The following is a 19,141-nucleotide window of genomic DNA, read 5'->3' on the forward strand; positions in this document are numbered from 1 at the left end:
AGAGCGGTAGTCTCGTAATCTGGGGAACCGGGTTCGTGTCTCCGCTCCTCCACATGCAGCTGCTGGGGGACCTTGGGCTAGTCACACTTCTTTGAAGTCTCTCAGCCCCACTCACCTCACAGAGTGTTTGTTGTGGGGAAGGAAGGGAAAGGAGAATATTAGATGCTTTGAGACTCCTTAAAAAGGGGAGTGAAAGGCGGGAAATCAAATCCAAACTCTTCTTCTTCTTGATGAAAACTAGGAGGAAGGGGACAGCTGGTTGGGCCAGGGAGGTGATAATGCCTCCGTGCAAGCAGCGATGGTCCCTGCCTGCTTGAAGGAGGCAGTAGTAAAACCGCAGAGATCCAGAAAGGAGGACTTGACATTACAAATGCCATCTCCAACTTCTCGAAAGATTCCATCAATGGTGTCTCTGAAAAATTTTACACATCACTTGGGAAGACAGGCGAACTAATATCAGTGTACTGGATGAAGCAAAGATAACCAGTGTTGAAGCAGTGATTTTTCAACATCAATTGGTCATGTTGTGCGGATGCCTGATGATCGTCTTCCAAAGCCGAACTTAAAAATGGAAAGCGTAATGCTGGTGGTCAACAAAAGAGGTTTAAAGATTGTCTCAAGGCAAATCTAAAAAAATGTAGTATAAACACTGACAGCTGGGAAACACTGGCCTGCAAGCGTTCCAGTTGGAGAACAGCCTTTACCAAAGGTGTCATGGACTTTGAAGACACTTGAACTCAGAACGCAAGGGAGAAACGTGCTAAGAGGAAGGCACTCTTGACAAATCCACACCATGATCAACTCCCGCCCAGGAACCAATGTCCTCACTGTGGCAGGACGTGTGGGTCCAGAATTGGCCTCCGCAGTCACTTACAGACTCATTGTTAAAACCGTGTTTATGGAAGACAGTCTTACTCGGCTACAAGTGATCGCCAAAGAAAGAAGAAAGAAGTAACACATCTCAGTTTCTACTTATCAAAAATCACAGAAGAGCCATTATAATCAATCTACTCCACTTTCAGTTTTTAATCTTTCCTCCTCCATTCATGACTATTATTATGGGTATTTAATATTAAAGCCATAACCTCTGTGCTCACTGAAGTTGATGTGCATCTAATTCTGTGATAGACAGTTTTTTCAATATATTTATTTAAGTAGCACTAAATGCCTGCATTTAAAATCCACTCGCTGCTATCACTGGCCCTTAGAGCTTAACTGCATATTTACAGTAGCTACAGGTATGGGTATCCTAGGATGTTACCACTTCAGAATTCAGGCTGGAGTAAGCTATTGTGAGTGCTTTGATTTCACAAAAAACCAAGCATGTTAAGAAGAAAATATAGAATCCTTGTCATCACTATTCTGGTTTTCTGTGTTAAGAGTGTTTTGGAGAAGAGGAAACAATAGTAAAAAAATGACAGCTACACCCTACTTTGGAGCGGTACAGTCTCAACACTACTGTATAACTTCAATGAGGGTATATGTCAGCGCAACCCTACTGAGACCACCTTTCAAGAGAGTGCATGTAATTTTTGCCCAGGCAGGCGCATTATGTGACCCATGAGAGCAGAAAAATAACCAGACTGCACAACGGTGAAGGGATAAAATCAGGCCAGCAGTAGGCATGGCAAGGGTTGGCATGACATTGGGTCCCAGGATCAGTTTAATTTGGATCGCTCCAAACCTGTTCCATGGGAGTCGGCCAGTGTTGAACCTTGCTGTGGTGCAAAGCCAAGTAAACAAGGTCTCACAGGGAGACCAGGGAGCAGATTCTAGCTAGGCAGATACTGAACCCATGTTTGGATTTGCTGTGGTCAATTCTCCTCTCAGGCCCCTTATGGAGCCCCCCATATGCTATGTTGATCCTGACCAGTGCCATTACTGCCCTCATACAATGTTCTTCCGCGTAACAAAGGAAAGCCATAATTTCACTGAGAGAAAAGCGGAAAAACCCCAACCAAGTGACAATCGGGTTGAGAGAGAAAAATTCCTTTCCGGCCCTGTCAACCAGCGAGCCAAAATTGCTCAGTGAAGGCTCTGACCTTTCAGAGCAAAATGGCTGTGAGTTCCAGGGGAAGCAGCCTTATGTAGGCTTCCCCCTCCCCTCTTCAGCAAGGGCTCATGGGACAGCTTTTTCCTGTGAGCCCATCACACAGAGAAGATACTGGGCAAAGCCTTGCCCAGCATTTTGCTGCAATCTATGGTCCACAGTGCCACCGGGAAAATACGTCCCATGCTCATTGGGCACAGAACAGGGCTTAAAACAGAATTCCTGTAGGTTCAGAATATCTCAAAGAATTCCATGAGTGAAACGCATGTATTCATACAGAAATTAAAGGACTATATTTAGTGGTGGGGGAGACTCACTAAAAATAAAATGTGTGTGCAGCAGGAAGGATCTGCTTATGCAAATGTAAGTAAAACAACTCTTATAGATTGGTTATATTTTGTTTAAGGTAACATATTTGAACACCTTACTGCTTTGATGCTGTTAATAAGAAAAGCTGTTATAGGAGCCTTGCAAATCCATTTAAATTGATTCTAATTAATGAATCAATCACTAGCCACTGACTGGAGTGAATAATTTGCTGCCGCAGGCCTCTAATTCCTACCTGAAAATCCACATTATAGTGATAAGTTGCTTCTTGGTCTAACACTGAACTGTGCTGCTTTTAAGTCAGATTTAGGATATTTTGTTCAAACAGCTAGGAAATCCAAGTCCCAGATTTATCAATTCAAAATTGCACAGGACTCAAATTACAGCAAGCAAAGAACTGGAGATAGGTTAGGTTCAACAACAATACAGTTCTGAATTTTTTAACTTTAAATATCTTTCATTAAGCATCTTCAGGATAACATGATCCTTTATGGCACCTGAAACAGATTTATTTGTATATTATTTGATTATACATTTTATTGTTCAACACAAGTCTCATTAGAACTGTGACAAAACAGTGGCTGCTCCTTCAAGCTCTAATGCAACATTTGACTTTGGGGCCTGCCTGTATGCCATAGGTTAGCATGCACATTTTTCTCTGAATTAACGTTGGAAGAATGCTTCGCTCAAGTAGCTACAAAAACCACCACTACCCCAAATAAATAAGTCTACATCCACAGTGAGAGTTTCCATTTCAAAATTTGAAAGGTGGGGCATAACTTCTCCAATAAGGAAATAATATTATTAAAAATAGCCTACTGCCTTTAGACCAGGAGTAGCCAATGTGATGCCTAGCAGATGTACCTTGCAGCTTTACCACCCACAGGTGGCCATATTTTGCCTCTACTTCCAGTCTTTGCTATTATTACCTGTTTCAGAGCACCTCTTTCCATCCTCCTCCATCACTGGACATGCTGGCTGGGAGTGATGGAGATTGAGTCCAGAAGCATCTGGACAGCCACAGGTTAGCCACCTCTGCTTTAGAGCACCATATATTTTCAGCAGTTTAACTATTTCCAAATCAGTGCATTGTTTTAAGATTTCTCTATGGTAACTATCAGGCCGATACACAAAGCACGGTGCCAAAGTGTGGTCCCTAATCAATCTCAAAGCCATTATACTGCCATATTTGTTTTGGCACAGAAATGTTCAGGTTGGATAGGAATAGCAGCAAAAAGAATGGGAAAGCTAATTGCTTTTTTTGGTTGTTGTTTCTGTTTAAGTCAATACTATCAGAGAAGTACGTTTTGCAGACAGTGCAAGGGATTAAAATTAGGGCTAATTTTGACTTTACATAATGAACACAGCTGAATAGCATCCATTTAAACAGTAAAAATTAAAACTGAACACTATACGCTACACTGTGGTTCACATTCAGAAATAGGTTATGTAGTCAGAATGGCCTTGGTTATGTAGAACCAACCAGCTTTCATTGCAAGAGACAAGCCAGGAAGGTTGATGAGGAAGCAGAATATGACTTCTTTTGTTTTACTTCTTCCAAGGTTTCTCTCTTCTCTCCAGCCACTATTCTTGACTTCTGTATCTTTGCTGCCATTTTTTTTTTAATTAAAAGAAAAAACCAGGGGGGGGCCTGAATGTAGCAGTTTTGGAAAAAGCTGCAAGTACGTTCATGAGTTCATGGATGTCATGTCACTCATTTTTACATCCTGAATGTTTACGGTTGAAAAATCCAGATAGCAGCTCTGATTCACTCTTGCATATGCCAAGGTATCCAGACATCCAAAATCAAGACCACAGATTATAAACAGCTTCAGCAAATTGAGTCAAGTGCCTTTGTTCCTCTGATGTACATCTTCCTATTGCTTACAAAAGCACCATACACTAACCACTAACGCTGTTATAGCCAGCACTAGGAAAGGAAGTTATTCAAGTCTGGATTTCCTGCTTATGGATGTAGCCAAGAACTGAGAAGCTTGTAGTGGTTTCAGGAACTGAGTCATCTAATGATTCATGGATACGATACTGATTTTAATATGTGCCTAATCACAAGACTAAAAAAACTTGACAACCAGCCTAGATGAGGTTTAATTTCTGTCTTAAAGCAGAACAAATCTGTATTATGGCTGGGGAAGGAAGAGACCCCAAACATTGCAACTCATCATCACTTTCAACTTCTTTTTAAAATGTTTTATTTCCCTTTGTATTCTAAAAGGCTTTTAAACCATAAAAAGGAGAGGGGGGGGGAAGCTTCTAAGACAAGACCTATCCTGACTTACAAGAAACAAATGACAGGTGGGATATGCTATTGTGGCTCTTAGAAACAGATATCCATATATTAATCAACAAAATCCACTAGTGTATTGCTCTTACCAATCCACAAGATTCATGTAACTAATGGGGGTTGAGCTAGTGGAAGCCAACTAGGAGAAGTCCCATTTCCACGGCTGATCAGCATGAAAGCAGAAGCTGGCACACACAGTACCTGGCCTGAGTACAGGAACTTATACTCTTGAAAGCAGACACGTTTCCAAGCGCAAATACGGAATTCATAACTAGCCACCACTTTGTAGGTCTGAAATGTTTTGGTTGTGGGGGAAGGGTATATATAGTAACCTAAACTGCAGGCTGCCTACCTAAGCCGATGTTTGAGAAGGAAAAGTGAGTTTTCATCTGTGGAAAAATACTGGCTACCCCACCACCACCACCTCCCATTTCTGAAAAGGAGGCTCAGATGCCACAGTACAGTAACTCTGGAAAAGGAAAACCGTTGTGGGAGGCCCCGTGATTTTAGGATGCGTGTTTTACCAGCGTGTTTAAAAAGAAACAAAGAAAGTGTAGCATGCTTTTTTTAAAAAAAAAGTAAAACAGTTGACAAGAAAAGGCCAAAGTGCACTCTGTGGCTGGCAGTCATTTTATGGCTTTAGTCCTACAGCAGATTTACTTAGATGACGTCAGTGGCTCCAATCCAGCTTTTTCTTTGGTAGCATTTACCACTTGCCTCTTGAAGCCTCCACTGTGCTACAGAGCAGCAGACCATAATCAAAATTCCCTTTGTGAAATAGAGTTTACCTCAGGGCACACAGGCCTAGCTAGCTGAATTGAAGGCTCTTCACCCTGCACTTCATGCCTAGAAATAAATAGCCTACAATACTGTACTTTGCCTCAGTACAGAAGAACCATTAAAAGCAGGCTGATACCTTTTTCAAAGGTTTTTTCCCCCTTTTTCTTTTGGTCTGCTCCAAATATCTCACAGGCCAGAGTATTACTTAATATTCCAGTCCTATCACATATCATGATAATACTTTGCAGGCTATTAGGGCCTCATTTAGAATGGGAAATGCTTGTACTTTATGGAAGGTTTTCCATACATACAGTTCTAAAACATGTGCCAAACAGTGGTAGATATTGTGGTAGTCAGTTCCTTTCAGTAGGAGGGCAGTTTGAGTTAGACCCTCTGCATGGCTGCTGGGATTTGCCAGCCCAAGGGCAAGATGGAATGCTGCTTTCCTACAAACCTTGTTCAAAAATTGATAGGCTTCCCCCAGAATATGTACTCCTTCATTCTCTTCCACGGTAGACATTACTATCCTCATTTCTTTTTGACCATAATGATGATTTAGCTACCCCTGCACTGATGTTAACTATGGTCATGCTAACTGATTACCTCTGAACCAGGGCTTCAGACCTACTTCAAATTTAAAGTTTCAAATTCAGAAGATAGAAGCCCCAGTTAGCAAGAAATGTGGCTGATAATACAATATTGCCAGGCATCTGCCAAAGACCCACATCTCACTGGGGCAAACTGACAAGAGCCCTCTGGACCCTTATGCAAGGAGCAGATCGACTCTTTGAGGGAAAGGAGCCTGTGGAGGTTGTCTTGCCCAAGGATCTTCCAAAACCTGGAGACCCTGATGCAAATGGGGCTGTCTAAAATAGCACTTTCATGAGCTCCATTAACGTGAGAGGCTACCACTGGATGGATCCCATGTTCCACTTCCCCTGAACACCCAATGCTCAACATTTAATTGCCATATGTTCAGCAGAAGCATGTTCGGTCTTCTACACACATACAGATGTGCGTGTGTAAAGCCCCTACATACTTCTGCTGAAAATGCGGCTGGTGGGGTTGGGCACACCAGTATTTGGAGGTGTGGCTCACAAGCATCACATATTCTGCAGGGTCAAGGCTGACAAGGAAGTGAAAAATTGCTCTGGAGAAGGAATGGCAACTGCAGGCTACCTCTTAATTGGGAAGCCAAGGTCTGCGAGATCCAGCGTTGCATTTCCCCCAGGCTATACAAAACCTCAATTCCGTTCTTTGTCTGCCACAATCTCTCAACTGGACAACCTGCACTCTTCCCAGCATGAAGCAACTGTGACACTCCCAATCTTTATGACCAGGCACACCTCTATCCCCAGGTAAGGTCTTTTCAGTGCTAGATAGTATTGGTTATGTTTTTGCTATGCAGAAGACTGGGAAGCCTATATGCCACACACAGGCTAGGAAGGAAGGCTCGCTGAAATCAAAGAGACTAGGGCTGGACTGTTTCCGTATATTCTGAAAGTATGAAAAGGATCAGTAGCTGAAGGAGGAGCAAAGTTACTGAAAATAATCCAAGTATGTTTAGCACTATAAGAAGTGTCCTGCTTTATGAGACCAAATGCTTAGGTTATTTTGCATGCTGTTTCCCAGGATGGGCAGATGATCATCAGAAGCTTAAAATCAGGACACAGGGCTAAAAACCATCTTCCTCTGTTGCTTTCAGGTGACTTATCTTTGAGAATGTTGACTCGGGACATGGAGGTACTATACAATCATCAACGGATGATTGTAGCCATTGGGATCCTTATCCTCTATGGATCTGTCTAATCCCCTTTTTAAAGTCATCCTGGTTGGTGGCCTGGTTGGTACATCAAGAAGCAATGTAGAGCAAATTTGAGTTCAATGAAGTTCTGTTTTGTCTATCCTCAATCTCTCACCCTTCGGCATCACTAGATGACTCTTTAGGTTCCAGTATGAGAAAATGAAAACAGTCTCTAGCCACTTTCTCCACATTACACATTATACATCTGCATCTCTCTCACACATGTGTGTGCATGCACACACACAACACACACCTTCAGCTAGTGTTCCCAGTTGAAGTATTCTGTCACCTTTTTGACAGTAAGTACCAGCAGCATGTACCTTTACCTTTACCTTTACCTTTACCAGCAGCATGTTTCCATTTCTTGTTCAAGAGGAGCCTATCCCTTCTGTATCCCTTGTCCCTTGTCCCAAAACATCCCTAGTGCCTAAATCCAAACTCTTCCTCCTGATAACCACCATCTAATCCATGCTGAAACCCCTTAGCTCCACCTGATCAAAAACAGCAAAGTAAGAGATGTTAATATACAAGTGGCACATAGAAATTATCCTTCCACCTACTTTCAGGATGGAAAAACAAAAGCAAAGAGCATTCCTAAAAGCGATCACGACCAAACAAAATATATTTCTCACCAACATTCTAAAATGCTTTCTAACATTGCCAGTCCCAGATTATTCTCAGTTAAAATAACAGTCCAAAATTAGTTTTAAAATGCTTGTTGCTTTTTCCGGAAGATAAGACTCTTCCATGGCCAGATGCATACACCATGCCTGCAGGTGACCCAGTTTCCTCCAATTCATTGAATACACAAGATATGCTAAAACTATTCAGAAAATGAGACCTAGGCTGGCAGAGACCTAGTGCATATCCTTAAACAAAAATACTGCCAATCTGCCCTGGTCATCATCAACACTGCGAAGCATACTGAAGAAATGTTGGGACTTGAAAACAGTGGTTAAGGTGGTTTGAAAAGAAAGAATATGGTGGCACTAAACAAGGGTACTGCTTAGAGAAATGCCCTTAAGCATGTAGAATAAGACAAGCTAAGCAAAGAAAACAGAAGAGGGTATATAACTTTAAACAAGAATGGTGTTGGGATGAAGGGGCCAAGGGAAAGGCCCCCTGAGGCAATGAATGTTTCGCAAGGTCAGAGGGCAACATAGAAGGATTCTATCCCAAGGCCATTTAATGAATGTGAATGAAAGATTATTACAACTGATACTTTCTGCTACACAATACAGAATAGGCAATGGTGGGGCTTCTACCACATTCTGGGTCTGCTGAGAATTTACTGTATTCTTTGAAAGACCCAAATCAAATAACATTAAGGTAAAATTAAGGATAAGATGTATTAGATTTTATTACAGTGCATTAATCATATTTGAACCCTGAATCAATAAATAAGATGACGCTAATTTTCTTTTTCCAGAATTTTTTGAAGATCCCATTCATCCCATTGATTTGATTTAGCCTGTTTGTTTAGGCTGCAGACTTATGGAGTGGGCAACTTCCTTTGCCAGCCCTAAATAGATATTTTATTTACTGAGATATTTCTATACCACCTTTCATACACAACAAGGTGCTCTACAAAAAACAGAAGCACAACAACATAACCAATTCAGAATAAAATAATAGCTACTAGGGTCAACGGCAGATAGTTAAAAGAAACCAACTGGAAATAAAGGCCAGAAATGATGATGATGATGATGATGATGATGATCCTGCCCATCTGGCTGGGTTTCCCCAGCCACTCTGGGCGGCTTACAAGATATCTAAAAACATAATAAAAACAACAATTCTTAAAAACTTCCCTAAACTGGGCTGCCTTCTGATGTCTTCTAAAAATCAGATAGTTGTTTGTTTCCTTGACATCTGGAGGGATGGCCTCAGAGCCATGTATTTTCAGCATACATAAATGCAGGAAGCTGCCTCAGTTCTGAGGGGAGACAGTGCCACTGAAAAGACGCTCCCCGCCTGGCCGCCTCTAAGCAAACCACTGAAGCTGATGCCACAATATGTCTCAGATGCAAACCTCTCTCAGCATCTTCATACATTCAGGTGAAAGGGGCTTTTAAAAATTATGCTTTCCACAGATGAAAAAGTAAACTACAAATGCAAATCATGACCAAACATTTAGAAATTATGAAGCTGGACATAGGGAAAGCATCACAGGTTTTAAATCCGACTCCCAAGTTTGGTAGGTAGCCATACAACAGTTTAGCACCTAAGCTACACTCTAGAATAGTGGTACCCAAACTGTTTCTTTTTCCATGAACCACCTGAAAACTGCTAACAGTCTTGGCTGACCACTTATGACTTTCCTACCTGTTGCAGGAAGTGGAATATGCTATGCTAGAGGCTGCATGACATTTAATTGTATTTTATTGGTTCTTTTATTTCTTACATCTTGTTATTTTATTGTATCCCATATAATTCAAATTGCAATACAATAAAAGAAATAAAAGAATCAATGAATATACAATTAAAAATCAATATGAATGTTGCCATTCATCACCCAACTTCAGCTACAAATCCACAGACATTTCGCAGGCTGCCTTAATGAAGCTGATGGACCATTGGTGCGAAACCCTGCTCTTTGATACATTGACGCACCCTTCAAAATGTTTACTTCAGAATTGTTCTTGAAGAATACGATCCACTCACTAACACCAGAAGGATGAAGGCTTGAGGCAAACCACATCACTGTCATGAGAGTCAAAAGAATTCAAGGACTGCAAAAAATTCAGAAAGAATTCCAGAATGCTTTGGACCATGCCCTGTGTTCTTTGTGCTTTACAACTAATCCACATTTTCTATTTCTTATTTTCATGACCACTTGCCTGTAGACGGGAGAGACCAGCGAGAATCTGCGATAAAAACGAAAGGGCTAGAAAGTTTGCAAACAGTTATGCTGCAAGATATTTGTAATATGCAGCATCACTGTTCACATGCAGGGATGGACCAAAAAAACAAAAAAGGGGGTTGGGGGAGAGAGATTCCACTGAAAGGATAACTGGCTAAAGGAATATTGGACACCTGAATGAGTGGAGCCTGTAGCTGCTGGTGATTCAAACACGAAGCATATCAAAATGCTCTTGATAAGCTAAACTAGCAGATAGCTTATCTGAAGCATATACTAGCCATATGGTGCCACAACTTCTGTTGCCTGTTGCTAGCATAACAATAGGCTACTGCAGACTTCTACTGGAAGCACTATTTGACAAACTGTCAACAGCATTCCCTCCCCCCAAGAGCTCTGGGGCAATGGCGTGCATGTCTATTTGCATTAATAATAAAAAAAACAGGTGAACAAAGAGTAAACCAGATGTCAACTTTAGAAATCGAGCTGTCTGGTTTAGGAGAGTTAACAGAGGCAGACAAACTGCTAGAGCTCAAAGCTAGACAATGAGCTTCTCTCAAAACACTCTGGCCTAGGGGAGTGGCTATTTAAAACACTTGGCTTCTTTTATTTCAGCACTGTGGAAGTGAATTCTGCTCTTAAGTGCTGGTTCAAATGAAGTCATTTTGTTTCACTGGGGGTTTCTTTGCATTTCAGCAATGTGAGTGTGCACTGTAGCGAAGAATGAAAATGCATGATTTTTTTTTTAAATGACTTTTCACTTTTAAGCATGAAATCCAATACATTAACCAACTTAATGCTTTGATTCTGTACAATACAGACAAATCCTGTGAACAGTTCGTTTAAGTTTAAACAAAATGGAAGTTATTATCCTCTTGTGCAAGAACTTTTGAACACTAGGCTGAATTGGAATTTACAACCCTGTCTAATGCCATAAAGGCAAGGTGTGAATAGTGATAGATAAGAATGATTTACAGTTGGGCTTTTATAAAACTGACAGATTCACATCTGGTTTACATTGCAGAATCATACAGATCCTTTTTCATGCTGCAATTATTTCTGTTCCCTCTTATGTTTTTCCTAAAAGCATCTCACAAACATGGACAAAACACATATTAATATCCAGAATAGTGGCCCATGGTGTTTAATTGAATGTTATTATCTGGATTTTGTGTTATTTTTTCCAAAGTGAAATCTAATAAACTAAGTGCAATGTACCGCGGGGGGGGGGGGGTGAAAGAGGGAAGTACACCCCAACACAGTCAAATACAGATAAATTAATAGATCTCTCTGTAGCAATATGAAAAGTCAAAAACATAAAATCTGAAAATGTATTTCCCTATAGAACTGAATATATATAACATTTTTGGGTTATCTTTCAGGATTCCTTTCATGTTAAGTTGAGAATGCACCTTGAACTCCTTCCAAAAAAACAGTACTGCACTGAATTATGATAATTAGAAGACTGTGTACATTAAAAAGGCAGTGCAATTGATGCATACTTTGGAAGAAAAAAATCTTGCTGCACAGAATATAAGTTCAATATGTTCTCACATAATTAACATTTCCCATAATTAGCAGCAGTTTTCAGTTTATGTCCCAATAAAAGTAATAGCATCCATTATCGTTTTAGATTCCCAAGCAATGGCATTGTAATTGCTATAAAAACAATGTTTAACTTTTGCTCCCGATAGCACTTTTGAGATACCAGCTTTTTCCTCTCAAAAATTATGCATCAGTTTGGAAACACATCAGGCAGTTGTGTATCAATGGCTAGAATAAATTAAAGACAGGGGAAAGCTAGAACTCTATGGAGGCAACTTGGATCAGTAAAACAGGGCGTAGAAACAACACTCACATTGTCAAAGGAAGCAAAGAAGAAAAAGGCAAGGAATTAAAAGAATAGTAACAGATGTTACTGATTCATTGGACCGCCTTTAAGCAAATATTACCATCATTTTAATAATAATAATAATAATAATAATAATAATAATAATAATAATAATAATAATTTATTATTTGTACCCCGCCCATCTGGCTGGGTTTCCCCAGCCACTCTTTAAGAGAATGCTGAAGATTTGGTTTGTCACAAGTCACTTCTCTTCCCTCCCTGCTTGAAATTGCCCCTCAAACCCACCTTCTCCATAAAGTTTTTTCCTTGCCACTTAGGCCCCTTCTTCAGTTGATTTTTAAAATACCTAAAATACACATAGCTGCAGTGGACCATATTTATCCCTTGTTGTTATTTTTGTCCTTCTCTCTGTGGTATCCCCCACTATTGTAAGTGCCTGGGAGCAGAGGTCTGGCTTTTTTTTACTTGTGCTAAACCGTGTAACACACCACGTATTTAATGAAACTATATAAACAAATAACTTTCTGCTCAATCATCTCAAGCTATAAAGTAGGGAAGTACCCTCTTACAATATGGAGGGTGCTTTAAAAAAAAAAATCCTCTCAGCATACAAAAATTTCCAAAGAAAAAGGTACAACAACAAAAAAATGCACCATAAGGTATGTCTGTGATCCTAAAGCCTTTTTTGCCATTAAGCTTTGGGACAGTAAACCTTCAAGAGTAGACCTGTTCTAACACCTATGATTACTATTTTATATATAGAACTGAAATCTTAAATTCTCCCACCAAAATTAAGAGGATTTAATGACACCACTACGGCCAGATATTCCTCTCTTTTAAGTCTTCAGACTCCAAACAGCGCTATAAAATTTTATTGAGAGATTTAATGTTTGGCTTGTTTTATATTTTAAATACTGTGTTTGCTTTCTGACCTTGGGTTCACCCGAAGTAGGTGGGATATAAGTTTAAAAATAAAAAAAGAGTTTCTAGTAGCCCTATCCTAAATCCTGCAGCATTTGCAAATCAGTGTCAGGATGAGGCTTCACAAATGGTTACATCAGTCCAGCATCACAAGCTATGGATGTTACACAATCCATGTAGGGATATTATACACAGCTAGAGAAGCTCAAGTGCCTCAGAGTGTGTATGGGCCACGAAAGCACAGGAAGTTGCACTCATTATAATCCCAGATTATGAATTCCACAATCATAAAAGCACAAGAATGAGACTACTCTGGAAACTGATGCCACTCTATACGTCATACAACATGTTATACAACAATCTAATAATAATAGTAGTAGTAGTTGGTTGTTATTTTACTGCTCTTCCGCCTTGTCTGCCCCAAGCATTGGCAGGAGAAAATAGAAAAGAAAGACTCTCAAGGGAGCTTCATGAAAAAGGGTGCTGTTAAAAGTATTTATTAATAATTTTGCCCACTATCAAATAGAGATTCCACATGCAGAAGCACATTTCCTTAATGCACATATACATCTGAATACATAACTCCATTTGAGTTGTGATGCTCTCTGGACCACAGTGAACAGGCAAGGTGAGACTTTTTACGTGGATGGGAGGACCCGCAGATCCAGAGCTGGACTGAGATCTTGATATCTAAAGATGAGGATTCAGTGAGGACTAGAATCATTAATGCTTTTGTAGGTAGTGCAATTGTCACATTTCTAAACATAACACAGCTAGTGATTTACACAGTATACAGTGTTAGTTTAATCTGAAATCAAAATACAAGGCACTGCTAATGCCTTTCCCTAGTTACCTCATTTACTACACAATGCTAGCTATGTCTACTCACAACTAGGTCCTATTGAATTTGATGGGGCTTACTCTCAAGTAAGTGGAGTTTGGAATGCAACCTACTCCCAAGTATCAAGTCCAGTAAGAGTCTTCAAGTCTAGCAATACAAGACCCAAACTTTCAGATTCTCTCTCACATAGAAGGTTTCATTCCAAAATAGTAATTAGCAATAATTCACTTTCAATGCATAACTGAGTACTGTATCTGTAACAACACACACATGCCAATAAAAGCCCAAGAGACTTTATCTGCTGTGTGTCCCTTTAAGAAACATCCCCCCCTTTGCTGTTCCTGTAACAGTGCCATAAATCTCTTTATAAATCAATGGACCTACAAAATGTAGGAAATAATTTCTGTTCAAATTTGTGCCCTGTAGTACTTTATGGACAGTGTAATGTTTTCCAAGTTGCATAACCAGGTGATAATATATAAGCATTGCTTACACTTCAATTACATATTTAGGGAAATATTTTAGTTAAAACAATGATGTAAATTACGTTCTTCTGTTATATTATTTTCTGACAAACCACAGTATAAAACAATCTCATGTACATAAACATATTAAGTATTAAATCAGCAAAGTTTTGGATCACATGACTACGCATGCACATACCATTTTAACACGAGCAACAAATCTTTAAATCCTGAACTAATGAAGTAGCTTTAGAAAACTAGGCAGCAAGTTCTACTATTTCAAGTGCAATAAAAAATGCATTATTATATTAGAAAGACCACTGGTTTAAAGTGTGAGTGCATATGCTGCATCTTGTATGTGTTTTGGGGGGGGGATACACAGTTTAAGAGATTATTCCTTACTGTCACACACAATCCAAGCAAAGCTTTGAATTATGGAAATGAGCCCCAAATCAGGTTTTTTCACAGAAAGTACAGACTACACAGCCATCTTACTGCTAAAGGGTATGGATTCACAACTACATTTTGCTACAGAACAAAAAGGGTACTTTTATCCTTCAAGGATCTCATAAGAGGTCTTTGCATTTTGGCCCTCCTATACACTTAAGCAGTCACATTTAACACTTCATTGTTCTTGAATAACTGGGATATCGATTGTACCCTTTTGCTGTGTTGAAGCCTGAGAATTTTTAAAGTAGGGTTGCTGATCTCTGGAATTACATCTTCTACAGTTTGGGACTTTCTGCCTTCAAAATAGCTGAGCTTAACTTTCATTATCAAGGGAAAGCACCACAAAAAGCCTAGATTGCTTCCTAGACCTAGATCATCATCCAAGCAAGAGAGAGAAAGAAATCGACTTTCAAAGTATTAAAGTAGCTTTCCAGTCACACATACATTCTTCAAACACCAAAACCCTTCCAGCTGGAATTCACTAAGGACCCAGATCTCGCTTGTGCTAGGACTGTTCTTTTCCACTGTTTACTAAACTTCCCTAAAAGCAGATACGATTCAACTAAAAAGCCCACATAAAACCAACATTTCACTCGAGTCTCCTCCTTGTGATAAGTTTAGTGGACGCATTCCAGGTTTTGGTACTGCATACAAAACGAAGGCATATCAAACATGTATCAAACATACTTTTCATATTTTCAGCAGCATTAGGCATCTAAAACTATTTGCGAACACTAGGCAAATTTAACAATGAGGTACACTACTGTCTCATTAATACTTTAATGTCATTCCGCATAAAGAAAAACATAAAAGCCATTACAATGGTCAAAATAGGGTGCTAATCAATACACCAGATATTTGATCTTCCTGGATGCATCTAAAATATTTAATGCAATTAGTGCCTCCAAGCTATAAATTATATTGTCAACAAATCAGCACAGAAAAAGAATTGTGAAAGCTTGTCTAACTGCCAAAAGAATTTCCTTAAAATAAAAAAAGATAATACCCTTGAATAAGCTCTAAAATTCAGATAGGCCTGAAGAGCTTTCTGTTCACCTTTTGAAGTGTTATGAATTCCCAACATTCCATTTGAAAAATATGTGGCGCATGCATATATAGAGGCAGCCTCTGGAATAAGGCAATGTAACATTGCCCTCTGAATTATCTGAAATCTCCTTAGCATGCACCATCAATACAGTCTAATGTCCTTGCAGTGGTATTTCCCAACTATTTATAGAGATGGCAAAACACTATGTACCCAAGGGCAGCCATTCCAAATTTAGGATTTATTAAAAAAACAAAAAAGTTGCATGATATAAGAGCATGTCTCCAGTTACTATTTGTGTTCCCATTGCATTGTACATAATTATCCTTCCCTTTAAGCAAATTCAAGCTGCCATAAGATTTACACATCAATATAAAATCTATATTAAATTCAGAAAATGCAGTCATTAATTTTTTAAAAAAACCACGCTTGATACTTATATGTATGTATCTCAGAAAACTACAGCTAAGGGTGCTATCTTTCCTTTTTTATCAGCAAAGGGAATAAAATGCTAAGTGCTCCTGATAAGGAGTTTTAGCAGAGCTACTTTTTTTTTATTGGCCACCTTAAATCAGAATTTACATGTATAATATTTTTAAGTCACCCCGTGCAAATGAAGTGTGATCTAGGAAATGCTTTAAAAGATTTCCATATTTTACATCACTAGCAGCCATTTACAATGAGAAAATAAAGAACATACCTGCTCGCTAACTTTTGAAACATTTATTGAGGTCACTTTTCATTTCCCCAAATCAAAAACAGATACTTGCTTCTAATCGTTTAACGACTCTCCTGAGAAACACAGGTGGCTGGTATTTCATTGTTTCATAAATATTTTTATACAGTGACACCAATGAGCATTAAATAAATCCATTAAATCAAGTCCAGGGTTGTGTGTGCTTCCTTCCACCCCAACACCCCTTCGAATCTGAGTTTTACTGTTGGAGTAACACAGTATCTCTCTCTCTCTCTCTCTCTCTCTCTCTCTCTCTTCTTGTGTTTTGTTTTGGATTGTGATAAACTAATTTCCCACCAAGACTAAGTGGACTTCCTTTCTTTGAAAGTGTGAATTCTGTGAACAAAGACTACTTTCTGCCCTCTGGGAAGCAGCTCCATTAATGTGTAAAGAGGGGATGTGCAAGATCCCTTTAAAAGGTTAAGGGGAAATAAATAATCCTAGGGTTCCTACCGAAAGGAAGTTTTCCAGGGACAATATCCGCGTTTTGTTGGAACTGCGACTTTGTCTTTTTTGGATACAATGTTTCTGCTGACTCCGGAAAATTTTCCACTTGAATGTGCAATTAACCAGCAGTGGCAGCAGCAGCAGCAGCAGCAGCAGCTCTGGAGAAAGCAAAGCAGCAGCAAAAAAGAACATTCCTTCTTTCATCTTTAAGAGGGAAAAGAAATTAAAAAGGGAAGAAGGGGCGGGAGAGAGAAAAGCAAAAAGCAAAAACTCAAAGCTCTTAAAAGCCAGCCAAATCTCAGATCCAGCCACTTTTCCAAAGCTCGGCACTAGGGAGAGAAACTCGAGGGATAGGATCAATTTACTTTGCAAGGCCTGATCTGCTCCCAACTTATTCCTTCTTGGCGAAAAATGTGAAAAATGCCAAAGATTTGTCTGTGTGTGTGCGCGCGCGAAAGAGTGAGTGTGTGTGTTTGAGGGCGCGAGCGCGCGCGCGCGCCCCAGGCTGCAAAAGCAGTGACTCAGGCAACTAAATGAAAGCAGCAACAGCAAGAAGGAGCAGAGCGAGAGAGGGAGAGAGGAACGGCCGCCTGTTGCAGCTCTGCCTGAAAACCCCCCAAAGCAGCCAAAACTCCACTCAGAAACAACTCCCTCCACCTCCCGAGGCGACTTTCCGGATTTCGTTTTATTTTGCCCCCCCCTCACATTTCCCAGATCACCTGCAGAGATTGAGAAGAGAGGAGGAGGAGGAGGAGGGGGTCGTGAAGGAACGAAAGAGGGAAGATCGGCATGATTCTCCCAAGTAAATAACAGAGGACAAGCCCCCCCCCCGCTCCTCTCCTTGCCACACAAAGCAACGCGAAATCTGCAGGGAAGCAGCCAGCTCCCTCCAGCCCCCACGCGCCCCAACAAACAGCCAGACACAGACCCGCACAAAACTTACCTCCACTCCACTCCCCACCTTTGCAAACACCACCAGCCTTTTGCAATTCAATTGCAAACTTCTTCCAGCTTTCCCCTGGAGACTTGGCTTGCTTAATTTCCAAGCCTTGGTGTTGTTTGGTAATTTTGGGGGGGAGGTAATTTTTTTTAATTATTTTTTTTTCTTGTTGTTGCTATTATTATTGTTGTGGTGGTTATTTGGAAAAAGAGAGAGAAATCTCTTAATGTGTGTGTGTGCGTGTGTGAGTGTGTGTATGTTTGGGCTCTACAAGCTTGTTGGCTTGCGGGATTATTGCAAGCCCTTGCCAGTGCTTCGTGACTGCCCCCAGACCGGTGGCGGGCAGGGCGGGCTGGGCTTTCGAAACGGGCTTGTGCGGCGCGAGCGATGCTAAGAATGTTCGGAATGAGAAGAGGAATGAAATGAACGCGAGGAGCGGACTCTCGACAGCGGAGGCGGAGCCACGGGCCGCGACAGCCCGGGGAGGCGGAGGGGAGGAGCCAGCGAGCAGCTGGTGACCTCATTGGAAAGTCCGGGGAGGAGGAAGCCGGAGAGGGGAGGGGAGGAGTTTCTGGGGGGAGAGGGAGGGAGAGATCAGATCGCGTGGGGAGGGGCGGGGGGAAGAGGTCACCGAGAGCCACCTGAGCATCAGCCGGAGGGCAAGAGCGCGGCGCTGAAATGGGATCCTCTGCTCACATGCCGAGGCACAATCGGGAAGGCGGAGCGTGGCTGGCTTGGCGCGCCGAGAGAGGGGGAAGAGGGAAGAGGATCGTTCCAGCTGCGACTCCCATCGGAGGATACAGGCAACAGGATTGCAGCGCCCTGGGGACGGACGAGGCTGATGCAAACTTTCTAGGGCTGGGTCGCGCGCGCTTTTGGAGAGCCGGAGTTGGCGCTTTCCTCGTGAAATGGAGGAAGGAGCGTCAGGTCGTCCTTTTTAAATTTATTTTATTTTTTGCAAAATTTAGAAATGCATGCACAAAGATAAACAAACAAATCACGATTCAGAGACGCTCAGTTACACGTAAAATCAGCAACCTGGAAAAGAACTGCCGTTTGTGGTCCGAGAGGGCTAAAGCGCAGGCGACTCTGGAGCTTTGCATCGCCCTGCTCGCGATAGTGCATATCGCGTGCCTTTCTTGTCGTTGCGAAAGCATCGCACCCTTGTGGAAATGCACTCCCGAGGGAGCTGTTGTAAGTCACTTGCAATTAACTGTCTGAGTTCCACGTGGAAAGGAGAGACATTAACAATGTGCCACACACGGGGGAAATGTTTGCCACGGGCACTTTCTTGGGGGCGTAGAACAAAGAGCATATAGTGC

General features: G+C 41.0%; 1 protein-coding gene across 24 annotated transcripts in view; it reads right to left on the reverse strand.

Moving 5' to 3' along the window:
* The window catches only part of TEAD1 (TEA domain transcription factor 1), a 176,268-nt gene extending 157,992 nt beyond the window's left edge, over positions 1–18,276 (reverse strand). For 5 of the 24 annotated variants that reach the window (XM_083725537.1, XM_083725529.1, XM_083725547.1 and 2 more), the window contains exon 1: positions 17,823–18,234. The gene's annotated coding sequence lies outside the window, so the exon portion shown is untranslated. Of the gene's footprint in view, positions 1–15,707; positions 15,856–16,396; positions 17,542–17,598; positions 17,733–17,822 lie in introns of those variants that run through there. The other 19 variants (XM_083725539.1, XM_083725532.1, XM_083725545.1 and 16 more) reach the window with 14 other exon arrangements.
* Positions 18,277–19,141: the final 865 nt, after the last annotated feature.

This window comes from Podarcis gaigeae (assembly GCF_964106915.1).
Source record: "Podarcis gaigeae genome assembly, chromosome: 1".
Classification (NCBI taxonomy): Eukaryota; Metazoa; Chordata; class Lepidosauria; order Squamata; family Lacertidae; genus Podarcis; species Podarcis gaigeae.